Source organism: Humulus lupulus, chromosome 9, assembly GCF_963169125.1.
Source record: "Humulus lupulus chromosome 9, drHumLupu1.1, whole genome shotgun sequence".
Classification (NCBI taxonomy): Eukaryota; Viridiplantae; Streptophyta; class Magnoliopsida; order Rosales; family Cannabaceae; genus Humulus; species Humulus lupulus.
Genome location: NC_084801.1, coordinates 132,554,694 through 132,562,646, shown reverse-complemented (window position 1 = coordinate 132,562,646; position 7,953 = coordinate 132,554,694). Strand labels below are relative to the sequence as shown.

The following is a 7,953-nucleotide window of genomic DNA, read 5'->3' as shown; positions in this document are numbered from 1 at the left end:
GTTTGTGAACTGGCTATTTGCTAACCGGTCATGTTATTTTGAACAATGTTATTTTGTTTGAGACTCGTTATTAGACACATTTTGACATTTATTTATTACGAGTAATAAAAGAGATCACGCGCAGCGTGGTTGAATCTTGCTACAAATTTTGCATATGTGTTGATTATTCTTGCTTGGCAGTGTTCAACTGTCATTACAATTTAAACAAAAAAGGTCTTCTGAAAATAAATATACATATACACCGGGCAGTGTTCAACCGGTCGGTATCCATCAGATGAATGACCAACGTTTAAATAGTTGCATGTTTTTGCAGTGATTAACTGCTGAAATATGTTTGTATATTCTATGTGTTTCACGAGTAGTAACTTCTCAGACAAATTCGGTCAAGTAGCAAGTGATCAAGGATTTTTCAACCCTCAATCACTTGGGGGGCACATAGGGTATACTGGCGTACACCTCAACACAGGCAATTAGAGCACGAGCAAAAATATTTGTTTTTAGGCTGACTTGTAAATTTTTGAAGTCCAAAAAGGCCATTAAGCTAACTTGTTTGACAAAGCTTAAGTAACTTAGAATTTTTAAAATTTTAAGTTAAAGCAGATATTCGTGTGACAATAAATGTTATGCTCATAAAATGTTAGAGCAACAAGAGCGTGAGAAAGTATACTTAGCATGGACTTATGAAATGTCTAGAATTTCTAAGTTAGAAAACTAAGTACTCATGCGAAAACATCAGGCATATATCAGGTGAATTTGTTATTCACAATAAACTTGTAATGTTTTAAGTATAAAAAGACTTAAATGTTTCAAGTTAGAAAAGAAAAGTAAAGTGCGAATTCCAAACAGCTCGATCACACGAGCAAAAGTATAAATAAAACACAAAACAAAGTATGATAGAAGGCTGGTAGGACAACAACTTGTCTGGTCGGGCAGAAGCTTCTTTGGTAGGATGAGGGATCACTGCTCGCGCTCTAGTAGGTTGATCAACCCCCTCCTCGGCATCAACTGCTCCTTCCGGCGGAATGATAGCGTAGGGGAAGCAGATGTAGTGCCGACAGGATTAGTAGCTTCCTCAGCAGCCCCGGCCTCACATTTGGCGAGCTCCTCTGCCTTAATCTCCTTGGTGAGAAAGTCGAGCTTGAGAGGCTTGTTTAGCTTCCACACCTGATAAAAACAGTTGAAGCAGATCTCCTCGTAGCAAGTTAGATCAGCTTCTTTCTCCTGCTTCAGCTCCTCATTCTCGCGAATTAGTCCCTCGTTCTCGTGAGCTAACCCCTCATTCTCACAAGTCAATCTGTCTAGTTGATCAGTCAGCGACTTGTTGGCATGGGTGAGTTTGTCATTCCCATCAGCCAACCCCTTAAGAGACTCCTCTTGCTTAGCCACAGTCTTCTCTGGCCGCTCCAACTTGGATTGAAAAGCATCCACCTTAGCTTGAGCTTCCACTAGTTGCTCATTTAAGACCGTGATCAACTCTTTGTAGTCTACTGATCGGTGCTGGGCATGACAGATGGTCATGAGCGTCTACATGAAAAACAAAAGGTTAATACAAAGCATGAACATAAGTAACAAACTGTCTTGTGGTAGAGTACTTACATTCGCCAACTGAGCAATCCCTCTCTGTAAGACGACATCAACACTGAGTCGAGGGAAGGATTCAAATCCTTGAATCGTTGAAGCGTCATGGAGAGTCTGATCAACTGCCCCCCTCCCAATGGTACTAGCAGTGCGTAGTGCCTCGCTCGGTCCGGTCGGAAGAGGGGGGGTTAGGCTCGCTGAAGGAGGAAGCGAGGATGGGGTCAACTGCGGGATTGTAACTAACCCCTCAGGTTGTCTCCCTTGGCTGGGCGGCACTGTCCTCGGGACCTTACTCGGGGGAGTGGAGCCACTTCCTTCTCTAGACTTCCTCTTTGGGGCAGGAGGAGCATTGTAGTGCCTGAACATCTTTGGATATGCAAAAAAGGAAAACACAAAATTCGTTAAAAAAAAATATAAATATAAAGCAATATGTGGATAAGTATGTTACTACTACAGTTCTATGAATCTCATATCACAAGTTATCAAACATATTGCTATGACTATTAGACCTGAGTTGAGGATCTGATCGAGGAAGTTGTCCTCGTCGTCAGATGATGAGCTCTGATCCCTCTCAAGTTGGATGGCTTTTCCCTTTCTGGACTAGGCGGGAATAGAGGACTGCGCTGATACTCTGGCTGAGGCTCCCTAATGACGAGATCGCCTGGTCTACAAGAGTGAGGAGATTGTCCAGGAGAAAACTGGTCAGTCACCACCTTAGTCCCGGCGTTGGACTGATCAGTCGCGTTATTCTCCTCAGTGGTACTCTCCACTGTAATGTTTTGGTTACATGGTAGCAGGCCCACCATCTGAAGGTTGTCCACTGTAACCAAAATTTTCACGTCCTTTTCCTTGATACACATGTTAGCCAACTCCTCAGCTCGCTTGAACATCTCTTGAGTGGGCAAGGGTTGCTTGAATGGACCCGCATGTGTAAAAGCCAAGTTGTTGGCTTTGATGTCTGATGTGAGGAAATACTCTGTATAGTATTTCCTAGGGTTCGACTTGTGTGTGATGCCACAAAGGTATTTAACCCCCTTTTGCCTGTGAAAAAGGAGGAAAAAACCTGTGTTCTTATGGCTTGGGTTGGTCCTGGTGTCAAACAAGTAATGTACCTCATGAGGAGTAGGCTCATCCCAGCCTTGCAGATAGTAGAGAATGTACAACGCAGACAACGCCTGAATCCCATTCGGAGCGATCTGGAAGGGGGAGACGTTGAAATAATCTGCTACAGACCGGAAGAAAGGGTGTATCGAGATAGTCGCTCCTGTGTATATATGATGCCTGGACCAGGCACAGTATGGTCTGCCAGGACTGTTGGCTCTCTGGTGAGGGTGCAGACATATCACGTTCACCCCACTCAAACCCAAGGCTTGGATGTGTTTGTCGAACATCCCGGGATTGAGTTTTGTAGGCTTCGCGGTAAACCAAGAAGGTGTTACTTCTCCTTCCTTCCTTCCTTGGTTTTTGGACGGCCAAGTGCTGGACCTCGGTGGAGAAATCCTGGGTGAGTCGTCTCCGAGTCTTGCTTGTTTTTGGCACCTGATGAGGTGGTCTCGAAGAAGCTGCAGTGTGGACCTCACTGCGTTCCACCACTTTTTGCACTGCTCTTCGGGCAACTTGAGGATCTTGGTCCTGGGGGAGTCTATTGGACTTCTTCACCCTCATTGTCGACTGTTCAACTTGGTGAAGAAACTGCTCTTCGTGGAGAAAGTACAAAGCTGAACGGGGAAGGATCTGCTTAAAGCGGCGGAGGCGATCCTCAGGAGTGCGACTGGTGGGAGACTTTGATGAGGAGTTGCTGCTTTGAGGAGTCTCGATTGACTGCGGGATAGACGTATCAGAGCCCGTGTGGTTGTCACCTCCCCTATAGTCAAAACAATTCATCTACAAAAAATAAAAATGGGGAGGTGAGTAACCATACAGATAAAATTAAACAAGAGCAAAATTTATTTTTCTACTTATAAAAATTTATCTAAGTAGTGAAAATATAGCATACATGGGAAAAAATAAATTTTGTGCCTAAAAAGTGCTTCAGACATTAAAAGTTTGGACATAGAAATTTTTTTGGCCCAGGTGGCGTGCCAAGTGCCTAGGGCATGGGGCATGTAATGATTGGTCCAAGAGGCCAAGGGATGCCGAGGGGTCGTGTGGTGTCCGCTCGGATGCACCTATTCAGAGCGGATGTGTGTGCCTGATGCCAAGGAGTCGTTGGTGCCGAGACACCTGACGAGTGGAGTGGTGTCCGAGTGGACATTGCTATCCGAGGAGATGCGCACGTAGGGGTGTCTGAGGGGCTGTGCGCCTAGTCCGAGGAGTCAGTGTTGTTTGAGGATTCGTTGTCCGAGGGGCTGCGTCTTGTGTCCGATGAGCCCAGCCGAGGCGTGTGTGCGTGGGTGTCCGATCGAACACTTGGTGTCCGATGTGCACGTTCGAGGGCTGCGAGGGGCCTAGACCGAGCAAGGCTAGCATCTGATCGGATGCCCTTGGAACCGAGGGGCTGTTGTGTGGTCCGATCGGACCATACTTTTATAAAGGAAAGTATCAGTGATAGGAGTGGAATCATGTATAGTTTCAACAACTAGTCTAGATAAATGATCAGCAACAACATTTTCAGATCCTTTTTTATCACGTATTTCTAAGTCGAATTCTTGTAAAAGCAGGATCCAACGGATCAAACGAGACTTAGCATCTTTTTTCGATAAGAGATATTTTAATGCAGCATGATCAGAATAGACAATAATTTTAGATCCTAACAAATAAGATCTAAATTTCTCCAATGCAAAAACAACAGCAAGCAATTCTTTTTCGGTTGTGGAGTAATTTAATTGTGCATCATTTAAAGTTTTGCTAGCATAGTAAATTACATGAGGTATTTTTTCAAGTCTTTGTCCTAAGACAGCACCTATAGCATAATCAGAAGCATCACACATTATTTCAAAAGGTATTTTCCAATCAGGAGGTCGAATAATGGGTGCAGTAGTCAACAAATTTTTTAATTTTTCAAAGGCAACATGGCAATTACTATCAAAGACAAAAGCATTTTCTTTTCCAAGTAAATGGCACAAAGGCCGAGAAATTTTGCTAAAGTCTTTTATAAATCTTCTACAAAAACCGGCATGGCCTAAGAATGATCTAATTTCTTTCACAGTTTTAGGTGGGGGAAGTTTTGAAATAAGGTCAACTTTAGCTTTATCAACTTCTATTCCATCAGATGAGATTACATGACCTAAAACAATTCCTTTTTTAACCATAAAATGACATTTTTCCCAGTTAAGCACAAGGTTTTTCTCTTTGCAACGAATTAAAACAAGTGAAAGATGGTGCAAACATTCATCAAAAGAGGAACCAAACACAGAAAAATCATCCATAAATACTTCAAGAAATCTTTCAACCATGTCAGAAAAAATCGAAATCATACATCTTTGAAAAGTCGCAGGTGCATTACATAATCCAAAGGGCATGCGACGATATGCAAAACTTCCAAAAGGGCATGTAAAAGTAGTCTTTTCTTGATCTTCTGGGGCGATGGGGATTTGGTTATACCCCGAATACCCATCAAGAAAACAATAATATGCATGGCCAGCTAATCGTTCAAGCATTTGATCAATAAAAGGCAATGGAAAATGGTCTTTTCTAGTAACATTATTCAACTTTCTATAATCTATGCACACTCTCCACCCTGTTTGTACTCTAGTTGGGATTAATTCATTTTTCTCATTTTCAACAACTGTGATCCCAGACTTCTTAGGCACAACTTGAACTGGACTAACCCATTGACTATCAGAAATAGGGTAAATGATACCTACGTCTAACAATTTTATGACCTCTTCTCTAACTACTTCTTTCATATTTGGATTTAATCTTCTTTGACATTCCCGAGAGGTTTTAGCATTCTCTTCTAGATGGATTCTATGCATACATATGGATGGGCTAATTCCTTTAATGTCTCCAATGGTCCAACCTATGGCTTCTTTATGTTTTCTAAGGACATCTAACAATTTACCTTCTTGTTCTTTATCTAAAGCGGATGCTATGATAACAGGTAAGGTTTCAGACTCTCCTAGAAAAGCATATTTTAAATTTTCTGGCAAAGGTTTAAGGTCTAACTTTGGAGACTCAGAAATTAATTGAACATGACCTAAGGGTGAAAAAGGTTCAACTTTGGTTTCATTTAAGGGTATAGACTCTAGCAAAGCATTCACATCATCATTAAAGTCATCAATATGCAAGTTCATACCAAAGTATTTTTCACAAAAATCAAGTAAGTCATTTCCATCATCTTCACAAATACTATCTATCATGTTAACTTCATGTATTTCCTCACACTCAACAGATTTAGCAACATTAAAAACATTCAATTCAACAGTCATATTTCCAAAAGATAATTTCAAAACACCATTACGACAATTTATGATTGCATTAGATGTAGCTAAGAATGGTCTACCTAAAATGATAGGAATTTGAGCATGCATATTTTCCACAGGTTGAGTATCAAGAACAATGAAGTCAACAGGAAAATAAAATTTATCAACTTTTATCAAAACATCCTCTATAATGCCTCTAGGAATTTTCACAGAACGATCGGCTAATTGAAGAGTTATAGAGGTAGGTTTTAGCTCACCAAGACCAAGTTGCTTATAAACAGAATAAGGCAATAAATTCACACTAGCACCCAAATCAAGTAAAGCTTTGTTAATAAAATGATCACCAATAATGCATGAAATTGTGGGACACCCAGGATCTTTATATTTAACAAGACTCTTATATTGAATAATGGAACTAGCTTGTTCAGTTAAAAACGCCTTTTTAGGAACATTAGTGTTTCTTTTAACAGTACAAAGATCCTTCAAAAATTTAGAGTAGGCAGGAATTTGTTTAATGGCATCTAAGAAAGAGATATTGATACTAACTTGTTTAAAAACTTCTAAGATGTCATTATATTGGCTGCCTTTTTTAATTGGAAGTAATCTTTGTGGGAATGGGGCTTTTGGAATGAAAGGATGGATTGGGGTTTCTTTGTTTGATGAGTCATTGAGATTAGAACTAGGAGGCTGACTCTTTTCTTTTTCTTTTTCGTTTTCAACCTCGGGTATGTAATCGGGTTTGACAATTTTCTTTCCAGACCTAAGAGTTGAAATTGATTTGACTTCTCCATTATGACTAGACTTTCCTATCTCATATAGACCTTTTGGATTAGGGATAGGTTGACTAGGGAATGTTCCTTTTTCTCTATCAGCTAAAGCAGTGGCGAGTTGTCCTACTTGTGTCTCGAGTTTGGTAATAGATTGAGATTGATTTTGTAGGATTTGTTGGGTGGATTGCATAAATTTTTGTAAAGTATCTTCTAAGGAAGGTTTTCTTTGTTGCGGATATGGTTGATTTTGTGGGGCATGAGTTTGGTTTTGTGTGTTGTATTGGTGCCCTTGATTCATTTGGGGTTGGTTTTGTCTCCATGAAAAGTTCGGATGGTTTCTCCAATTTGGATTGTAGGTGGACGAAAATGGGCTATCATTTGGTTTCCCATAAGAATGAAGAGCATTGGCCTCCTCAGAAAAGGCTTCTTGGTAGGAAGGGCATCATTGGGCATTATGGCAAGGACTAGAACATATAGAACAAACATCTTTTCTAGGTTGAATTGGAGAGTTTATAGTTTGGCTTATGGCTAAAGCTTCTACTTTTCTCGCTAATTTGTCTAAGGATGTTCTGAAGTCTAATTCTTCTTTTACTTCATACCTTCCTCCTCTTTTTGGTGAATTAGTTGACCTAGACCTAGGATCAAAATAATTCCATTGTTGTGAATTGACAGATAAATCTTCAAGGGCGTCCCACGCCTCTTGTCCTTGAAATTTTAAAAATTTTCCAGTATGCATAGATTGAATCATTTGACGATTAGAGGGAGTCAAACCATCATAAAAATATTTTACAAGTCTCCATTTTTCAAAACCATGATGAGGACATTTTAATAATAAATCTTTAAATCTTTCCCAACATTCATAAAACTCTTCATTATCTTTTTGAAAAAATTCGGAGATTTCTCTCCTTAGACTATCAGTTTTAGACATAGGAAAAAATTTCAGTAAGAATTTATTATAAAGTTGATCCCATGTAGTTATAGACCCCGTGGGAAGGGAATTTAACCAGACTTTTGATTTGTCTTTTAATGAAAAAGGGAACAATCTTAGTTTGACCGACTCATCAGAAAAATTTTGAAATTTAAATGTTGAGCAAATTTCTAAGAAATCTTTGACATGCATGTAAGGATACTCTCTATCTAACCCATAAAAAGATGGCAATAATTGAATGATTGCGGGTTTAAGCTCAAAATGAGTAGCAGAAGTAGTAGGTAAAACAATGCATGAAGGAGCATTAGATGAA

The 7,953-nt window shown here is 40.1% G+C and overlaps 1 non-coding gene across 1 annotated transcript; it reads left to right on the top strand.

Moving 5' to 3' along the window:
• Nucleotides 1–7,518: 7,518 nt before the first annotated feature.
• LOC133802729 (small nucleolar RNA R71) lies at nt 7,519–7,625 on the top strand. Its single transcript, XR_009877474.1, has one exon. It is a non-coding gene; the product is annotated as a small nucleolar RNA R71 (small nucleolar RNA).
• Nucleotides 7,626–7,953: the final 328 nt, after the last annotated feature.